Genomic DNA, 22,490 nt, shown 5'->3' on the forward strand with positions numbered 1-22,490 from the left:
AACTGGCATGATTAGATGTGGTATTGTTGAGGAGAATGAAGCTATGCTTGCATGTTTTACGGGTGGATTAAATAGAGAGATTTAGACCATTCTAGAGTATAAGGAGTATACTAATATCACTCTTTATTCCATCTTGCTTGTAAAGCTGAACGTGAAGTGCAGGATCGACAAGCAATGGCGCGCACTAACTTTTCTGCAGGTCGACCTTCATCATGGACACCGCGTGCATCTTCTACTTCAACTGCACCAGCACCTCCATCAGGTGCCACCTCCAGCCGTGATACAAGAAAGCAGGCACAACCACCATTATTTGCCAAGAGCGAACCTGCCGGGCCTCCACAGAGTTCTTCTTCCATGGCATCAACAGGGCACACAAGTGATATTATTTGTCGTCGTTGTAAGGGAAGAGGTCATTATGCAAGACAATGCAAATCTCAGCGTGTGATGATTGCTACTGAGGATGGTGGGTATGAGTCCGCTAGTGACTATGATGAGGAGACTTTGGCTCTTATTACACGTGAAGAACATGGTGGAGATGATTCTGATCATGAGACGCAATACATGGCTCCTGAAGACGCTGACAGGTATGAATGTTTAGTTGCTCAACGTGTTTTGAGTGTGCAGGTCACACAAGCTGAGCAAAATCAGAGGCACAATTTGTTCCATACCAAGGGAGTTGTGAAGGAACGTTTTGTGCGCGTTATCATAGACGGAGGGAGCTACAACAACTTGGCTAGCATGGAGATGGTGGAGAAGCTTTCTCTCACCACAAGACCACATCCACATCCTTACTACATCCAATGGTTCAACAACAGCGGCAAGGTTAAGGTAACACGTACTGTTAGTGTGCATTTTAGTATCTCTACATATGCTGATTATGTTGATTGTGATGTGGTACCTATGCAAGCATGTTCCTTATTACTTGGTAGACCATGGCAAATTGATAAAAAATTTGTACATCATGGTAGAAACAATCAGTATACTCTTGTTCATAAGGATAAAAATATTACTTTGCTTCCTATGACTCCTGATTCTATTCTGAAAGATGATATTAATAGAGCTAATAAAGCAAAACAGGAGAAGAATAAGAGTGAAAATCAGATTGTGGCAAAAGAATTTGAGCAACAAATGAAGCCTAATAATAAACCATCTAGTGTTGCTTCTGAAATTAAATTGAAAAGTGCATGTTTATTTGCCACCAAATCTGATATTGATGAGCTAGATTTCAGCAAATTTGTTTGCTATGCTTTTGTGTGGAAAGAGGCATTATTTTCGTTCGAGGACGTGCCTTCCTCTTTGCCTCCTGCTGTCACTAACATTTTGCAGGAGTTCGCTGACGTCTTTCCACAAGACGTGCCACTGGGATTACCGCCTATTCGAGGGATTGAGCATCAGATTGACTTAATTCCCGGTGCTTCACTGCCAAACCGTGCACCATACCGTACCAATCCAGAGGAGACGAAGGGGATTATGCGTCAAGTACAAGAGCTTCTCGACAAAGGTTATATACGCGAATCCCTTAGTCCTTGTGTTGTTCCTATTATTCTAGTGCCGAAAAAGGATGGTACATCACGTATGTGTGTTGATTGTAGAGGCATTAATAATATTACTATTCGTTATCGTCATCCTATTCCTAGGCTAGATGATATGCTTGATGAATTGAGTGGCTCTACAATATTCTCCAAAGTTGATTTGCGTAGTGGATACCATCAAATTCGTATGAAATTGGGAGATGAATGGAAAACAGCATTTAAAACTAAGTTTGGATTATATGAGTGGTTAGTCATGCCTTTTGGGTTAACTAATGCACCTAGTACTTTCATGAGATTAATGAACGAAGTTTTACGTGCTTTCATTGGACGATTTGTGGTAGTTTACTTTGATGACATATTGATTTATAGCAGATCTTTGGAAGAACATTTGGAACATTTACGTGTTGTTTTTATTGCTCTACGTGATGCACGTTTGTTTGGTAACCTTGGGAAGTGCACCTTTTGCACCGACCGAGTATCTTTTCTTGGCTATGTTATTACTCCACGGGGAATTGAAGTTGATAAAGCCAAGATTGAAGCTATTGAGAGTTGGCCGCAGCCCAAAACGGTCACACAAGTGAGGAGTTTTCTTGGCCTCGCTGGATTCTATAGGCGTTTTGTGAGAGATTTCAGCACCATTGCTGCACCTCTCAATGAGCTTACAAAGAAAGATGTGCCTTTTCTATGGGGTACCGCACAGGAAGAAGCCTTCACGATATTGAAAGATAAGTTGACACATGCTCCTTTACTCCAACTTCCTGATTTTAATAAGACTTTTGAGCTTGAATGTGATGCTAGTGGAATTGGATTAGGAGGTGTGTTATTACAAGATGGCAAACCTGTTGCATACTTTTCTGAAAAATTGAGTGGGCCTAGTCTGAATTATTCTACTTATGATAAAGAATTATATGCTCTTGTTCGGACTTTAGAAACATGGCAACATTATTTATGGCCCAAAGAATTTGTTATACATTCTGATCATGAATCTTTGAAACATATTAAAAGTCAAGCTAAACTGAATCGTAGACATGCTAAATGGGTTGAATTCATTGAGACTTTCCCTTATGTCATTAAACACAAGAAGGGAAAAGAAAATGTTATTGCTGATGCATTGTCTCGTCGCTATACTATGCTTTCACAACTTGACTTCAAAATATTTGGTTTGGAGACCATCAAAGATCAATATGTGCATGATGCTGATTTTAAAGATGTAATGCAGAATTCTAAAGAAGGAAGAATGTGGAACAAGTTTGTCGTTAACGATGGATTTGTGTTTCGTGCTAACAAGCTATGCATTCCAACTAGCTCTGTTCGTCTTTTGTTGTTGCAGGAGGCGCATGGAGGAGGATTAATGGGACACTTTGGCATGAAGAAGACGGAGGACGTACTTGCTACACATTTCTTTTGGCCAAAGATGAGACGGGATGTTGAGCGTTTTATTGCTCGCTGCACTACATGTCAAAATGCTAAGTCACGACTCAATCCTCATGGTTTATATATGCCTTTGCCTGTACCTAGTGTTCCTTGGGAGGATATATCTATGGACTTTGTTTTAGGTTTACCTCGAACAAAGAAGGGGAGGGATAGCATATTTGTTGTCGTGGATAGATTCTCGAAAATGGCACACTTTATACCATGTCATAAAAGCGATGATGATGTTAATGTTGCTGATTTGTTCTTTCATGAAATTATTCGCTTGCATGGTGTGCCAAATAATATTGTTTCAGATCGTGATACTAAATTTCTTAGCCACTTTTGGAGATGTTTATGGGCTAAGTTGGGGACTAAACTGCTTTTTAGTACTACTTGTCACCCCCAAACTGATGGACAAACTGAAGTAGTCAATAGAACATTGTCTACTATGCTTAGGGATGTTTTGAAGAGTAATAAGAAAATGTGGGAGGAATGCTTGCCTCATATTGAATTTGCTTATAATCGTTCATTGCATTCTACTACTAAGATGTGCCCTTTTGAAGTTGTGTATGGTTTCCTACCTCATGCACCTATTGATTTGTTGCCTCTTCCATCTTCGGAGAAGGTTAATTTTGATGCTAAACAACGTGCTGAATTGATTTTAAAAATGCATGAGTTAACTAAGGAAAACATTGACCGTATGAATGCCAACTATAAACTTGCTGGAGATAAGGGTAGAAAACATGTTGTGTTTGCACCTGGAGATCTTGTTTGGTTACATTTGCGTAAGGATAGATTTCCTGATTTGCGCAAATCAAAGCTCATGCCACGTGTTGATGGTCCCTTCAAAGGTGTTAGAGAAAATAAATGATAATGCATATAAACTTGAGCTGCCTGCAGATTTTGGGGTTAGTCCCACTTTTAACATTGCAGATTTGAAGCCTTATTTGGGTGAGGAAGATGAGCTTCCGTCGAGGATGACTTCATTTCAAGAAGGGGAGGATGATGAGGACATCAATACCATTGTTACACCCACAGCCCCTGCTACTATACATACCGGACGAATTACTAGAGCTCGCGCACGCCAACTAAATTACCAGGTACTTTCGTTTCTTGGTAATGATTCTAATGTTCATGAGAATATGATGCTGCCTAAATTGGATACATTTGTTTTGCTTACAAATGAAGGGCCTAGCTTGGAGAAGGATGAACATTGGAGCAAGAACAAGCATGGAGATGATGGCATGCGCAAGGGGAACAAGAACAGAGTTTACGAGTGATGATTTCAGGTCTTTGAAGCCACCATAACGAGTGCATGAAGCCTTGGACGAAATATACAAGATGTCACTTCATAAATTTCGTCCAGAGGCTATTATAGGTGTTGCGTCACCTTTTTATTGGGCCAGGCCCATGTAATTTCGAAATACATAAGTATAGGCTATTTTTAGAGTCTGTATGTGTGGGGAAACAAGAGATAGGGTTGATTTCGGACCCCTCCACCAAGGGCCACGAAATTCCCCCTCTCTTCCTCCATATATACAGCCCTTAGGGCACCGTTTAGACTTTGGGTTTTGTTTAGATTAAAGTTTGCCATAGCTGCAACTTCGCGTACTTCGTTTGTGTTCAACGACCAGACAAAGGCGTCACAGAACCCCACCTTGACCAATAAAGCTTTCATCTTATATTCACAATATCTAGATTGCAATCTCAGTTTCTTGCTTGTTCTTCGTTTGCTCGCAGGAAACAGACCCTCGTGGTCAGGTTGATCGTGCTCCGGCGTGGTCAATAACCTCTCGGAGTTGGTTTAGCGATTGCTAAGGCGCGACGTCCTCGCACGTTCGTAGTCGGATCGTCAAAGTCGACTTCCACCAAAGCGATATCCATCATCTCATCGAAAGACGGGACACCTTTGCCTCTATCAGTATTGAAACATCCAACTCAAGTTTTTCTTCAAAAGATTTCATCATAGCATCAACAATATGTTTAGTAAAAGCCTTGTTTTGATTATAAGCATGAGGTGAATTGAGCATGGATTGCAACAAGGAAATACAATAAATCAAAGAACAATTATCATAATTAAAGTTCTTGAAATCCAAAAGAGTGGGATCATCACTAGCTAAACTTTTGACCTCTCCAATCCCACTTTTATCGTTTTTTTTCATTAGGATCATTACCCGCCAAATTATTGGGACGCCTTCTAGATAAAGTTGACTCATATCCAATCTCATCTTGATCAAGTTTTATATTAGCAAACAAATATTCAATAGGAGTCACACCAATCACTTTAAGGTCTTCCTCATTATTATCACAAAAACTAGAGAACGTGCTTTTTCTAGCCAATCTCTCTTAGCACGCATCCTAGCGGTTCTTTTTTTACTTTCATTAATAGAGATTCGAATAGCTTTTAAAGACTTGTTAATATCATGCTTGGGTGGCATAGATCTAATCTTAAAAGAATCAACTTCATGAGAAATCTTATCAACGTTTCTAGCCAAATCATCAATCTTGAGCAATTCTTCTTCTACCAGAGCATTGAAAATCTTTTGGGAATTTATGAAATATTTAATTTTATTTTCAAGATCAGAGGGTATCTTATTATAATTTCCATAAGATCTTTTGGTATGCCATTGAGAGTAATTTGCCATAATGTTATCTAGGAGTTTAGTAGCTTCTCCTAATGTGATTTCCATCAAAGTACCTCCCGTGGCATAATCTAAAATATTTCTAGATGCAAATTTCAATCCGGCATAAAAAAATTGTATGATCATCCATAAACTTAAACCATACGTAGGGCAATTTCTTATCATCGGTTACATCCTCTCTCAAGATTGCGCAACATGTTCATGATCAATTTCCTTAAAATTCATTATATCATTCCTAAGGGAGATGATCTTAGCGGGAGGAAAATACTTGGAAATAAAAGCATCTTTACACTTATCCCATGAATCAATACTATTTTTAGCCAAAGATGAAAACCAAGTTTTAGCACGATGTCGTAGTGAGAACGGAAATAGCTTCAATTTAACAATATCATTATCCACATCTTTCTTCTTTTGCATATCGCACAACTCAACAAAAGTATTTAGGATGCAGTATCTTTATTAGGACTACCAGAAAATTGTTCTTTCATAACAAGATTCAACAAAGCGGCATTAAATTCATAAGATTCCACACTAGTGGCGGGAGCAATCGGAGTACTAATAAAATCATTATTATTAGTGTTGGAAAAATCACACAGCTTGGTATTTTCTTGAGACATCATGACAAAGCAAGCAATCTAGCACACAAGCAAACAAAAGGCAAACGAAAAAGCGAAAGGAAAGAAGGCGAATAAAAAGGCAAATATTTTGTGTTTTTCTAAAAACGTTTTAGAAGTGGGGGAGATGAAAACGAGAGGCGAATGGAGAATAATGTAAGTGCAAGAGATGAGAGTTGAAGATAGGTACTTCTTAGGCATGATGTAGATCTTCCCATGCAACGGCGCCAGAAATTCCTCCTGCTACTACTTGAGCTTGCGTTGATTTTTCCCTTGAAGACGAAAGGGTGATGCAGCAAAGTAGAGATAGGTATTTCCCTCAGTTAAGAACCAAGCTATCAATCCAGTAGGAGGAACACACAAGTCCCCAATAGATGAACCTGCACAAACTAACAAACACTTGCACACAACGCAAAAAAGGGGGTTGTCAATCCCTTCACGATCGCTAGCAAGAGTGAGATCTGATAGAGATAGGTATAAAAGATAAGTAAAAGTGCAAAACAAAGTAAAGGCAAATAAATTGCAGCAAGGTATTTTTGGGTTTTTGGTTTAATAGATTGAAAATAATATGATAGAAAATAGTCTCGGGGGGCATAGGTTTCACTAGAGGCTTCTCTCTTGAAAGAAACATACGGTGGGTAAACAAATTACTGTTGAGCAAGTGATAGAAAAGCGCATAGTTATGACGATATCCAAGGCAATGATCATGAATATTTTCCACCTATACACAATTTATCGGTAATACCCAGTATTACCCGATACTCTTCGAAACCCTTTCGGTGACTTGCAACACTTCTGGATCCTCTCGGAACTATTCTGAATATTCATGAAATTCCACAAATATATTCTCATGACTCCCATCCTACTAACACTCAACAGATCGTGATTTCCTTAAGCTTGTGACCCCATAGGTTCGGTAACTCATAGAGATGAACGAAACTGTTTGTTCAATGACCGGCAGCGGGACCGTGGACGTATGTATCGGTCCCTACGAGTACATGAATGATATTCGAGTGAACCTTTGGTTATCATGTGATGTGCCCTTTTCTTTGAGATACTCCACAAAACCTAGGATGCGTCGGTATCCTCCCGAGTCATCACTATGCTCGCTATACCGAAATCCTCGTTACCAGTTTTGTTCTTCTTTCTCGTTACTGTGTTTCGGCTTCCCCGTGACGAAGTCACGTGTATCTGGCCAGACAATGATTGATGCCATAACACCGAGAGGGACCTAAGAATATCTCTCCATCATCGGAGGAGAAAATCCCACTCTCAAGCTATTCGGTCACTTGTCAAATTTTTTGATGAACATGTAAGTTATCGTTATGATCACCATGTTACGGGTGACGTTTGGGCAACCCCAAAGCCCACCGTATGGTAAGAAGTGGCCATTATACTCTCATGGTCTAAGGAGCAATTTCACATGTTAACACTCTGTGCTATTACAATTGAATGCGGACGATATTAACTCAATTCATAACAAACAAGATTGAGTCGGTTCAATATGATCGTTCTTCCAACGGCATAATCTCACTGTTGTTTTAGGATGATTGATACGTCTCCAATGGTTCTATAATTGTTGATTGTTCCATGATGTTTTATTATCAATCTTCGATGTTTTATAATCATTTTATAGTCATTTTATATCATTTTTTGGTACTAACATATTGACATAGTGCCAGTTGTTGTTTTTTCCATGTTTTTTACATTGCAGAAAATCAATATCAGACGGAGTCCAAATGCCACGAAACTTCGCGGAGAATTTTTATGGACCAGAAGGAACACAACGGTCCTGGCTGCGTCTAGGGGGTGCCCCGAGGGGGGCACAACCCACCAGGGCGCTCCAGGGCCTCCTGGCGCGCCCTAGTGGGTTGTGCCCACCTCGGATGCCCCTCGGACCGCCTCTTTGTTCCATCAATACCCCAAAAATACCAGAACCCTAGAAGCGTCGACGAAATATTCATCCAGCCGCCGCAGAGTCCAGAACCACCAGATCCAATCTAGACACCATCACAGAGGGGTTCACCACTTCCATTGGTGCCTCTCAGATGATGCGTGAGTAGTTCTTTGTAGACCTTCGGGTCCGTAGTTAGTAGCTAGATGGCTTTCTCTCTCTCGCTGAATTCTCAATACAATGGTCTCTTGGAGATCCATATGATGTAACTCTTTTTGCGGTGTTTTTGTTGGGATCTGATGAACTTCGAGTTTATGATCAATCATATCTTTTTATATCCATGAAAGTTATTTGAGTTTCTTTGATCTCTTATATGCATGATCTCTTATAGCCATGTATTTCTTCTCCGGTATTTGGGTTTTGTTTGGCTAACTTGATCTATTTATCTTGCAATGGGAAGAGGTGCCCGGTAGTGGGTTCAATCTTGCGGTGCTCGATCCCAGTGACAGAAAGGGAACCGACATGTATGTATCATTGCTACTAAGGATAAAAAGACGAGATCTATATCTACCGCCATATAGATAAACGGATCTTGTCTACATCATGTCATCATTCTTATTGCATTACTCCGTTTTTCCATGAACTTAATACACTAGATGCATGCTGGATAGCGGTCGATGTGTGGAGTAATAGTAGTAGATGCAGGCAAGAGTCGGTCTACTAATCTTGGACGTGATGCCTATGTAATGATCATTGCCTGGATATTGTCATAATTATTTGAAGTTCTATCAATTGCCCAACAGTAATTTGTTTACCCACCGTTTGCTATTTTTCTCGAGAGAAGCCACTAGTGAAACCTACGTCCCCCGGGTCTTCTTTCTCATATATTTGCCTTGCGATCTACTTTTCCTTTGCATTTTTATTCAGATCTATTAAACCCAAAAAATACAAAAATACCTTGTTGCGTTTTATATTTATATTTATATTTTGGCGTTTGATCTATCGATCTATTACAATTTACCTCACGTCCGCTTGCCTATCTTGAGGCGTCGTACCCCGGAAGGGATTGACAACCCCTTTAACTCGTTGAGTTGCGAGGTGTTCTTGTTTCTGTGCATGTGTTGTTTATGTTGTGTTGCTTGGTTCTCCTACTGGTTCGATACCTTGGTTTCATAACTGAGGGAAATACCTACCGTCGCTATGCTACATCATCCCTCCCTCTTCAGGGAAATACCGACATAGTTGCAACTACCATCAAGGAGAATTTCTCGCGTCGTTCCCGTGGAGGATCTTCTACATAACCAGGTTCCTAATCACAAATCTCATCTCCTTGCAATTTACATTATTTGTCATTTGCCTCTCGTTTTCCTCTCCCCCACTTCACAAAAATTTGCCGTTTTATTCGCCCTCTTTTGTGTTAGCCGTTTTCTCGTTAGATCTCTTGTTTGCTTGTGTGACCATGTGTCTTCTATTTGCTTGCATCTTCGCTTGCTAAAAATCTATTGATATGGATCCTCATCCACTAGCTAATCTTTTTAAGAGATCTAATTATGTTGAATCAATTGTTAGTGATTTGAGTGCACTTGATTATCTCTATGAAGTTTTGCTTGAAATTTGTGAATCTGAAAATTGTGATGAAGAAATTTATGGTGATTCATGATAGAACCTTGAATGAAAAGCATGATTGCAATGATTTTGCTATAAATTCTATTAATGTCAATTGTGTTTATGATATGCAAAACCCCAAGCTTGGGGATGCTTGTTTTGTTATGTCCGCTACTTACTGCAATGATCATGATTGGGGTGATGATGATTCTTATGATCTTGGAAATTTATTTAAACCTCATGATGAATATGTGTGCGATAATATTAAAAGTGGGTTTGGAAGAGTGTCAACTTTAGCTAAAAATAATCCCACTTATTTGGAGAGTGTTCAATCTTATGAAATCTTTGATAAAAGTGGGTTTGGAGAGGTCATGACTTTAGTTGATAGTAATCCCACTATTTTGGAAGAGTGTCAACTTTGCATGCATGTGGATCATGTTGAAAGTATTTTATGTGATAGTTATATTGTTGAATTTGAATATGATCCTACATGTAATTATTATGAGAGAGGAAAATATGGTTGTAGAAATTTTCATGTCACTAAATTACCTCTCTTCATGTTGAGATTGCTTTTGTTTGTTTCTTCCTTGCATATGCTAGATCTTGCTTGTCTTGCAAATTTGTTTTCCTACAAGATTCCAATGCATAGGAAGTATGTTAGACTTAAATTTATTTGTCACTTGTTTTATGATGCTCTCTTTGTGTTCCAATTATTATCTTTCTTGTGAGCATCAACAAAATATTATGCCTAGCTAGGGGCATAAAACGATAGCGCTTGTTGGGAGGCAACCCAATGAATAAAATATATTTTTTCTTTTTGCTTTCTGTTTTTGAGTGTTAGCACAATTATGATACTGTTATTATTGTGTGTGTTTTAGTTAGTGTTTGTTCCAAGTAAAGCCTTTAGGATCTTCTTGTGTGATAGTTGTTTAATCTTGCTGAAAAAGACAGAAACTTCGCACTCACGAAAATAATTTTCATAAATCACAGAAAAGAGTTTTTGCCCTGATTATTATTTCATGAGATTAATATACAAATTACCCTGGTCTTCCTAATTTTGTAGAATTTTTGGAGTTCCATAAGTATTCGAAAGTTCCAGAGTACTACAGACTGTTCTGTTTTGACAGATTCTGTTTTCTTTGTGTTGTGTGCTTATTTTGATGGCTCTATGGTTTTCTTTGATGAGTTTTTGACATAGAAAAGTTGGAATACAGTAGATATAATACAAAAACAAAATATGAGTTGGTTTGATACAACACTTATAGTAGTGGTTTGCTTTCTTGCACTAACGGATCTCACAAAGGTTTTGTTGAGTTTTGTGTGATTGAAGTTTTCAAGTTTTGAGTTATCTTACGATGGATGAAGGAAGGATGTAAGAGCCTAAGCTTGGGGATGCCCCGGCATCCCAAGCTATTATCCAAGAATGAGCAACCAACTAAGCTTGGGGATGCCCCCGAGTGGCATCCCCACTTTCTTCCAACAACTATCGGTATTTTACTCGAGGCTATATTTTTATTCGTCACATGATATGTGTTTTGCTTGGAGCGTCTTGTATGATATGTGTTTTTGCTTATTTTATTTTGTGTTTTAAGTCATCAATCCTTGCTGGACACACCTATTTCAGAGAGCCAAAATTATATCATGATTTATTAGAATTGCTCTTTGTGCTTCACTTAAATCATTTATGAGCTAGGACTTGCTCTAGTGCTTCACTTATATCTTCTTGAGCACGGTGTGCTTAGTATTTTTGAAGAAATGCTCTCTTGCTTCACTTAGATTTATTTGAGAGTTAGCAAAAAATTTAAGAAATTCTCTCTTACTTCACTTAAATTATTTTGAGAGAAAGAAAATATGTTATGCTCATGATCTTCACTTATATTTGTTTGAGCTTATGAAAAGCAACACATGAAAATTAGTCCCAAAGTGATAGATATCCAAGAAGGATAAAGTAAAAGAAAATGTCATGAATATCATTGGACAAAATAAACTTGATTCTTAGTAATAGTTTTGAGATATGATGATGTGATATGTGAGTTATGTTGATGAGTAATTATGCTCTAGTAAGAATATTGGTGTTAAGGTTTGTGATTCCCTATGCATGCACGAAAGTCAATAATCATGCGATGAAAATTATATCCTACTTGTGGTGCATTATTCAGTGTTAATTATGCTTAATGCTTGCTTATGAGATTATTCGTTTCTTGGTTGGTCGCTTCTCAATCTTTTTGTTAGCCTTCATTTTGCACCAAGTATGACCCCTACTTGTGCATCCAATATCCTTTAAACTAGTTTTGCCACATGAGTCCACTATATCTACCTATATGCGGTATTATTTTGCCGTTCTAAGCAAATTTGCATGTGCCATCTCTAATTTTCAAAATAAACTTCTCTTTTGTGTGTTTGTTTCGCTCACGGAACGGTAATGGGTGACTAATATTTTCCATGCTAGATGTGTTATTCTCACGATGAGTGTCTATTCACTTGTCATTGCACGAGAGTAAGACAAAGGTTTTAGGGATGCCCAGTCCCGAAATGCAAAAAAGTATTTATTTTATGTTGTCAAATAATAAATTCCTTGAAAAGTGTTGGTATGGAGGGAACCCGTGAATACGGCTAGCCATGGAAAGTGAAAGTATGGTGGAAAAAGGAATAAACTTTATTTTATGTCTGGGAACCGCCTATGGCATATCTAGCATGGAAAGTATTCGGAATTGTGAGTCGTTTTCGTTGGGGGATGGATACACCTCCCAAAATGTTTTTACCTCTAATTTTTTCGCTTTGAGCTCTGGCACCTCTACAAATCCCTACTTCCCTCTGCGAAGGGCCTTTCTTTTACTTTATGCAATTTTTTATTTTTCTGAAATTTGAGTCTCCATCTTCTCTTACAAAAGCACCAACTAGGAGGCAATATGATTGTGCTCAAGTATTGGGTGTAGTTAATATTAGAGTGTGTTTCATGAATGGATCAATGTTTGAGCATGATGGGCTAGGGATAACTTGTTCTAGCATTAATATTTTGAAAGACATGGTTGCTTGTTGATATGCTTGAGTATCTAAATTATTATGTCAAAACTAGACTATTGCTTTGAATCACATAAAAGTCCAAATGTCCATGCTATAAAGAAAAGAATATGATATGACTTAATGAACAGCACTCCACATCAAAAATTCTGTTTTTATCACTTACCAACTCGAGGACGAGTAGGAGTTAAGCTTGGGGATGTTGATACATCTCAACGTATCTATAATTTTTGATTGTTCCATGCTGTTTTATTATCAATCTTGGATGTTTTATAATCATTTTATAGTCATTTTATATCATTTTTTGGTACTAACCTATTGACATAGTGGCAAGTGCTAGTTGTTGTTTTTTCCATGTTTTTTACATTGCAGAAAATCAATATTAGACGGAGTCTAAATGCCACAAAACTCCATGGAGAATTTTTATGGGCCAGAAGGAACACAACAGGCCCTGGCTGCGCCTGGGGGGTGCCCCGAGGGGGGCACAACCCACCAGGGCGCGCCAGGAGGCCCTAGTGCGCCCTGGTGGGTTGTGCCCACCTCGGGTGCCCCTCGGACCGCCTCTTTGCTCTATAAATACCCCAAAAATATCAGAACCCTAGAAGCGTCGACGAAATATTCATCCAGCCGCCGCAGAGTCCAGAACCACCAGATCCAATCTAGACACCATCACGGAGGGGTTCACCACTTCCATTGGTGCCTCTCCGATGATGCGTGAGTAGTTCTTTATAGACCTTCGGTCCGTAGTTAGTAGCTAGATGGCTTTCTCTCTCTCTGGCTGAATTCTCAATACAATGGTCTCTTGGAGATCCATATGATGTAACTCTTTTTGCGGTGTGTTTGTTGGGATCCGATGAACTTCGAGTCTATGATCAGTCATATCTTTTTATATCCATGAAAGTTATTTGAGTTTCTTTGATCTCTTATATGCATGATCTCTTATAGCCTCATATTTCTTCTACAGTATTTGGGTTTTGTTTGGCCAACTTGATATATTTATCTTGCAATGGGAAGAGGTGCCTGGTAGTGGGTTCAATCTTGTGGTGCGCGATCCCAGTGACAGAAAGGGAACCGACACGTATGTATCATTGCTACTAAGGATAAAACTACGAGATCTATATCTACCGCCATATAGATAAACGGATCATGTCTACATCATTTCATCGTTCTTATTGCATTACACTGTTTTCCCATGAACTTAATACACTAGATGCATGCTGGATAGCGGTCGATGTGTGGAGTAATAGTAGTAGATGCAGGCAGGAGTCGGTCTACTAATCTTGGACGTGATTCCTATGTAATGATCATTGCCTGGATATCATCATAATTATTTGAAGTTCTATCAATTTCCCAACAGTAATTTGTTTACCCACCGTTTGTTATTTTTCTCGAGAGAAGCCACTAGTGAAACCTACGGCTCCCGGGTCTTCTTTCTCATATATTTGCCTTGCGATCTACTTTTCCTTTGCATTTTTATTCGGATCTATTAAACCAAAAAAAATACAAAAATACCTTGCTGCGTTTTGTCTTTATTTATTTTATTTGGCGTTTGATCTATCAATCTATTACAATTTACCTCACGTCCGCTTGCCTATCTTGAGGCGCCGTACCCCGGAAGGGATTGACAACCCCTTTAAATCGTCGGGTTGCGAGGTGTTGTTGTTTGTGTGCAGGTGCTATTTACATTTTGTTGCTTGGTTCTCCTACTGGTTCGATACCTTGGTTTCATAACTGAGGGAAATACTTACCGTCGTTGTGCTACATCATCCCTCCCTCTCCGGGGAAATACCGACGTAGTTGCAGCTACCATCAATCATCATTACACTTAATGATATCCTAAGATCCGAAAAACTTGATCACCAACAACACTTGAGCTAGTCTTAGAGGAGAGACTAGGAACCCTTTATTTTACTGTTTATCATTCCACACATGCATATGAGTTCTGCACTGAATCACATATTCTAGGATCATAGCAGTTATAGCATAGAATATAAACACTTTAATTATGAATATGGAAATATAATAAAATACAAATATTATTGCCTCTAGGGCATATTTCCAACATCCTTGTAATCGAGATCATCATTAGCAGGAGCAGGCTTTTACCTCTATCGTGAGGGGGCCAAACCTGGGTAACTCTGTGTCTTTCATTCCCGATCATCCCCGTTCAAGCAACCACCCAGTTTTGATGGCCTCGATACTTAGTCCTTTCATGAGGACATATGTCGTGACAAAACCACAACATAAGTGGATGGAGATTAAAAAGAGAAGGCAAGTAAAAGCAAATAAAAAGTAGAACACGTAAATGATAATGTGTATGAAGGGACCTTGAGTTGTTTGATGAAGTCTCCCCGGCAATGGCATCAGAATTTCTTTTTTCTACTTGTGAGCTACGTTGGGATTTTCCCCGAAGAGGAAGGGTGAAGCAATATAGTAGTGGATAGTATTTCCCTCAGTAGAGAACCAGGGTTGTCGAACCAATAGGAGATTCACGCAAACGACCTTTAGCAGTACCTGCACACACAAGAGAAAATACTCGCACCCAACGCTGGCAAGAGGGTTGTCAATCCCCTTGTACTCGTCAATTGCAAGGATTAAGTCTGATAGTAGAAGATATATAAATTGCAAAAGAAAATAAAAGAACATAAATTGCAGCAAGGTTTTAGGGTTTTAGCAAATATAGTGAATGGACTCTGGGGCATAGCTTTCACTAGAGGCATCTCTCTCAAGAACATGGAGTATGGTGGGTAAAAAATTATTGTTGGGCAATTGATAGAAAAGCACATAGTTATGACGTTATTCATGGCATGATCAGTACATAGGCATTACATCTGTGACAAGTAGACCGACATCCATCTACATCTACTACTATTACTCCACTTCAAGAACTCTTCTATGCTTTCCTCTCTACGTATTAAGTTCATGACAAACAGAGTAATGCATGAAGTATGTTGACATAATGTAGACAGAAGAAAACCAAGCAATATGATTATACCCATCATTTTACCCTTAGTAGCAACAATACAATACGTTCCTCGCTACTCTCCTGTCACAGAGTGAGGACACCGCAAGATTGAACCTACCACAAAGCACCTCTCTTGCTGAAGATAAATCAATCTAGTTGGCCAAACCAAACAGATATATCGGAGAGAAATACAAAACTATAACAATCACACATAATAAAGTTTAGAAAAGACCCAATTACTTTCAATGATAACCTGATCATAAACCCACAATTCATCGGATCCCAACAAAGACACCGCGAAAATATTACATCGAATCGATCTCTGAAGAGAACATTGTTTCTAAGATCAAAAAGAGAGAGGGAGTTGTTTAGCTACTGTATGGACCCATAGGTCCTGTGGGAACTACTCACGCATCATCGGAAGGGCAGCAAGGTTGATGTAGAAGCCCTCCATGATCGATTCCCCCTCCGGCAGATTACTAGAAAAGGCCTCCAAATGGGATCGTGTAAGAACAGTGGCTTGCAGCGGCGGAAGAATTGTTTTGGATCTCGCTCTGAGGGTTTTAGAATATTTGGGAATTTATAGCGCTGGAAGGTTGGAATTAGGTCAAAAGGGGCCACGAGGGCCCCAGAAGACATTAGGGTGCCCCTACCCCCCTGGATGCACCCTGTTGCCTTGTCATCTCCTCGTCGGGATTCTGGTCGTCCCCCGAAGCTTCTAGAGTCTCTCATGGTCCAAAAAATCGTCAAAAAGTTTCGTAGCATTTGGACTTCGTTTGATAGGGACTTTTTGTAAAACCAAAAACAAGCAGAAAACAACAACTGGCACTAGGCACCGGTTTAATAGGTTAGTTCCCAAAATTGCATATAAACTATATAGAATTGATAATATAATAGCATGAAACAATCAAAAATTATAGATACGCCGAAGGCGTATCATAGCCCTTTACAACGACAATGATATATTTCGTGGCCATAAGGCACAAATGCTGAGTGGGGCCCCTTCATGGCATTCATGTAGTTATTAAACTATGCATTCAACAGAGGATCTCATATCCAAAATAACAATTCAGATCCTACACATACCAAGGTTCATATATATCCCCGAGAACTAGGGGTCTACTCACACATGGGAACAACAAACATCATGATGGGGATGATGACAAACATGAGTGAATGATATGTGTAACACACAAGAGATCCACTAGGGTTCCTGATGTTAGAATGATAAGGATGTGGATGATGATGACGATGACAATGATGATGTTAATGACGAAGACAATGACGGTGGTGATGATGTTGTAGCCCCCTTGTGCTTGGTGAGGGAGATGGTCCTCTTCTCCTTGCCAATCCCTCCATCGGATGATCTCCAAAGGCTAGGATTCTACCTTCTGGACAAGTTTCTGGTCTCTCTGGGCATCAGATCCCCGATCTGATTTCACGATGTGGAAGTAGTCGATCATGTGGTGGTGTTGGCAATCCATACGACCACCCAATGAGCGGGCGCGGTCGTATGAAACGTCGTCTTTTGCACTAGAAGCGCAGACAATTCCTTCTTTGGCCTCCTTGCTTGATTCTTTTATGGTAGGTGATTGTCACTTTAAATACGTGATTTCACTACCATTTCTGGAGTCTTCTCCATATTATCATAATTGGTCATTACTAGAGAGATTATCAACAAAAAGAGGTGTGCGAACGCGGTAAAATTCCACAAAGACTACCATGTAGGAACAAAATATCTAGTAAAATCATCACGTAAATTGGATTCATTAGCTATTGGCGGCGTGCGTCAGGCTGGATTATGCCAGACACCTATTCTGCAGCGTCGACGGGTTAGTAGAGGGTCTTAGCCTTCTAGCTCTAGACTTCCAACCACATTTTTTGGTTTGTCCTACGCATTGGCTACGTCAATGATTCCGGGCATGCCATCCCCAGGCCCATATGCAGTCATTGATAGCATGCTCGTGCAATTGGGGCTGGCATGTCGCAGTGCCGAGCATGATAGCGAAACCTGTGTATGACCCTGGTGATTGGACGACCACCTGTATAGCTCTCCGGTGATGTTGAATCAGATCACTAGGCCCGTGTGTAGTCGTCGATAACATGTGTGTACAGTAGGGTCAGGCACACCATGATGCTAGAAACGATAGTCAAACTTGTGCGTGACCCTGGTGACTGGACGGCCACGTGTGTACCATGGGTCACCAATGTGGAATTGCCACTACCTTTGGCCATATGGTTCCAACTGCTTGGTCATGCTAATTGGCAGATGAGCTTTTGAGCCAAGCCCTGGTATTTTCTGTGGACCATGTCTTGGAATTTGCAGCGCACAACGGCCTGCCTTATACACGAACCCAAGTAACTTATGAGCAATATGCACAGAATCGCTTGCCTTACACATGAATCTAAGCAACTTATGACCAATATGTTTTATGAATGACCCATAAAAAAATCGGCTTCGTACATGACCATGAACAAGCACAAATGCACTGAACAACAGATGCATAACCATATCAGTAAACATACCCCTAAACACATCAACGCATACGCACATCAGTAACAATGGCAAAGACATATCCGTAAGCACACAGCCACAATCATGGTGGACGGTACGAGCATCCTACCATATAGGGAAACCCACCCCTGGATCATGCCAAGCTCTTGCTCCTGTTGCTGGCACTCAGCCACCACCTCTGCGTCGCAAAGAGCAGACAAGATGATGCTGAAACCATACTTAGCCAGGAAGGACCTTGAGGACAAAGAGGCACCCGATCCTGAAATGGCGCACGAAGCTAGAACCAACGTTAAGGATGCAAGAAATCAAAAGCACGCAAGGACAATCGGCCGAAAACTGTAAATGGAGAAAACTCCAAGGGAGAAGGAAAATGATAATCGGATCAACAGGGTGTAGAAGCATCCAACCTCCAACAACAGCACGAGGGCCTAAGAACAGACACAAACAAAGAACGAAGAACAACCCAGAGGAGCCACAACATAGACGAGGAAAGAAAAAGGTCAGCGGGCGAGGAGAACACATGCAAAAGAAACCAAACGCAACAAACATGCCAAAAGGAGGGCGAAAATAAAGCGAATGAGCAACCCGCCTCGAACATCACTGACATCAAAAGAAGGCATGAAAAGGCAACGCATCCCTGGCCACTACCGATGGCAAGCAAAGCAAACACAAAGAAACCGGAAGAATCCCTATGATAACCAAAAGAGAACAATGTGAGGGGCAGGCAGGGAGAAGAAGGCCACCCCCATTATATACCACAAAAAACAGACATACACACCAAACACCGACCCGCCCGCGCCCTCTAACCCGGCACAACACCGGCTACCCGACCTCTTGCGGTCACCACCCCTGGCCAATTGGCCCGATATATTTTTTAAACCTCGCTGACAGTAGAAAAGGCTCTCACTGACTTTAAATTAAGAACTCAAAGATAAAAGGGAGGGTTACAAATACATGTATTTACATAGAGAAGGGGAGTTCTATAAAATTAAAAAGAAAAAAGTGGACAAAGGCCTACAAGCTTTGAACAAAATCATAGATGAAAGGCTCTAGAGTTTGGTTAGCCCTATGAGCTAACAAGGCAAAATCTCTCTTGAACCTAGACATCCAAGAGCCATGAGTTGGGATATCCGCCTGAACAATTTTTCGTTGCGCTCCTTCATATCCCCCATGCCTCTATTGTAAAGACCTCCGCAAACATAGGTTTGTTCCAACTAGCCTTCCCATCATGGATTAATCTCAACCTACAACCTTTGGCCGGCCACTCGATGCCCAGGGTTCTCCAACATTCCACATTAAAAGGACACTTGAAGAAAAGGTGTGATAGTGTCTCTCTAGGGGTGTTGATAGAGCAAACAACTCTAATCATTAATCTCAGTTATATACCGCCTTCGTTTCAACATATTTCTGGTATTGAGCCTATCAGCCAGCAGTAACCAAAGGAATAATTTCCATTGTGAGGTGCATTTCGATTTCCGGCCTCGTCTACCTGCATTTCACTGAAGTAGTGAGCATAAAATTTACTTGCCTTAAACTCCTTCCCACCCTAGACACAGAACCAAGTGTCATTGAGTTCAGATGAGAGATCAAAATGGGCAGCGACTCTCTACAAGTCCCTCATTTACTCCCTCGCCTCCACGGACAGCGGCAGGTGGAACAGCGCTCCATAAGTCCTTCTAGAACAACACCGAATCACCGGCAGTCACTCCCCTGTGGATATCAGCTAAACACATTAAGTCCTTCCAATAAAACGACCCACAGGCGTCAGTCGCATGCGGAATTTTGTCAGTAAAATACGTGTGCCATCAGTTGTACCCACAGAACGTTGACGTCCCACTCGCCTGATGTTGCGACCCATAGTCGGATGTATGGCCCTCTCCAACCACCCAGCATGCGCTACACCAAGGCATGCGCTCACGCGGGAGCCAACCATTCCGGTGTGGGGTGAGCGATGCTGACAGGCTAGTACGGCTGTCTTGTCACACGGGGACGGCGCAAGAGGCCTCGCACACGGTCGCATCGAAAACCACCACAGAAAAGTGGCCTCAGTAGAGACCTTGGTCCACCAGTCATGGACCCCCAAGGCAAACAGCCCGGTTGTGTGTCGTCTGGGCAGATCAGACAGTGCGGAAAGCCTGCATGAGGTAGCGGAACTATGAGCATGTGAAACGGACGGCACAGAGGCCCTACTCGCCCGCAGAGGCTACTAGGAGGCGGTGCAGGGCGAGCGACGCCGACACACGGATCTGGCCTCCCCATCGTGCGCGGGAAGCGCAGGATGGCGACCAAAACCAGGTCGCTCGGGTGCGCGCCGTCCTGGCATATCGGACAGTGAAGAGAGCCCCCGAGAGGCCTCCATGTCGCGCCGCCGCGAAATGGACTGCGTGGAGAGCACTCTCGCCCGCGAAGCCCCCAGAAGGCGGGTACTCCAGCATCCTTTATAAAAGTATAATATTATTCGTGAAGAACTTATTCTATGTGTATAGTGTTTAGTTTTTAGGATCTAAATTTCATGTCATGTATGAAAATGTTGTTGAACATGAATTTGATAGGCAGGATTATTCTTCAAGCCTTTCTTGGAACTTCTAACAAACATTCATGCATGGAGTTGTATTAGCATATACTAAATTAAATAGCACATTAGATGACTTTTCAGGTGGGTCCGGTGCCCCGGCGGTGGTTGAGTGGATGTGACATGATGTAAGCAGACAAAACAATGATAGAGCTAACTTTAGCATCATTAGCACCAAGCTGGAATAGCTCAGATGGCTAGAGCGTGTGGCTGTTAACCACAAGGTCGGAGGTTCGAGCCCTCCTTCTAGCGATTCTTTTTTATTTCATTTTTCATCGGTGTTATTTCCTCCTTTTCGTACTTGCTTTCCATTTGTAGCATCTCTGGTCGCTTTTCTTTAAATTAACTAGGTAATTGCCCGTGGTTCGAGCCCTCCTTCTAGCGATTCTTTTTTATTTCATTTTTCATCGGTGTTATTTCCTCCTTTTCGTACTTGCTTTCCATTTATAGCATCTCTGGTCGCTTTTCTTTAAATTAACTAGGTAATTGCCCGTGCGTTGCCATAGAACAATAATTTTCCACGCAACAAGAATATGAAAAAACATGGTGTTCGAAGACACTAAAATCTACCTAATCTTCTAAAGATGTTCTTTTTAGCCACATTTTAATCGATTGTGGGGAGACATATACGAATTTCCAATTAGAAAAAAATATCTATATGATCTTGCTTCCTTTCTTTTTTTCAATGAAAGCATATAAATATGGAGAAACGTCAAATAGGGAATGAATAAACCTTCTACATATGAAAATAGTAGTCCCACATAAAATATAAACTGTGGCCCAGTTAGCTCCTAGTAGAAAGTAGAATTGGCAAAAAATAAGTGAGATACACTAATAAGATAACATTGTAGTTGCCTCAGTGAGCAATTGACAAAACAAAACACCACCGAGACAGAGTAGCAGGAAAACAATGACAACTACAGAACAAGTCATCGGTGCTAAAAACTCCCTCCGTCCAAAAATACTTGTCGGAGAAATAGATAAAAATGGGTGTATCTAGAACTAAAATACGTCTAGATACATCCATTTTTACGACAAGTATTTCCGGACGGAGGGAGTACCATTCAAAATTCTTAGTGTTTGGAAGATCATGCTCTCTATCCAATATCACATTTTTTTGAATGTACTCCTAATCAACCGTCTCCTAAAACTACAGATATGCACACGTATTATAAAGGCATAAAATTACAACCCAAACGAAGTCCCTTGGAATGTAGACACATTTGCTCACGTACAGACAATGCTATTTGGGAATGGTGCCCGCTCCGGCTTTGCAATGGAGAAGGACGCGTCCAACCATCCCCTTTTTTGGCAAGCTCAACGTAGTGCGGAGTTGCTCTCTGATGGGTACGTGAAGTCGGCTACCAAGTCGGCAACCCTCTCCAAGCCTTAGTCATCTGCTTCGACATCATGAGGTCGCGAGCGCAGCACCTGCAGAGCAGCCCCGGAGCCACTCTTCCATGCACCTCTTCTCGATGATCCCCACCAATGCCTTCTTGATTATGTCATGGTGGAAGAATGGCACCCCAAGCTCTTTGATGCACGGGCACGCCTGCTGGACGACATTGTTACAGTTGTACTCTTGCAGCAACACCGCAACTCTCCCTCGACGCGTGGCTGCCGGCCGCTGCATTCAGCCCGCCCACCACCGTGCCTCCCCAACTGGGACAAGGCAACTCTCGCACGTGTCACCCATGAACCCATTGAACATGATCCA

At 41.0% G+C, this 22,490-nt stretch overlaps 1 non-coding gene across 1 annotated transcript; it reads left to right on the top strand.

The window, feature by feature from the left end:
* The first annotated feature begins 20,951 nt into the window (after nt 1–20,951).
* On the top strand, nt 20,952–21,025 carry TRNAN-GUU. Its single transcript has one exon. It is a non-coding gene; the product is annotated as a tRNA-Asn (tRNA).
* The last annotated feature ends 1,465 nt before the right edge of the window (nt 21,026–22,490 follow it).

The sequence above is a fragment of the Triticum dicoccoides genome, chromosome 2B, assembly GCF_002162155.2.
Source record: "Triticum dicoccoides isolate Atlit2015 ecotype Zavitan chromosome 2B, WEW_v2.0, whole genome shotgun sequence".
NCBI classification, from domain to species: domain Eukaryota; kingdom Viridiplantae; phylum Streptophyta; class Magnoliopsida; order Poales; family Poaceae; genus Triticum; species Triticum dicoccoides.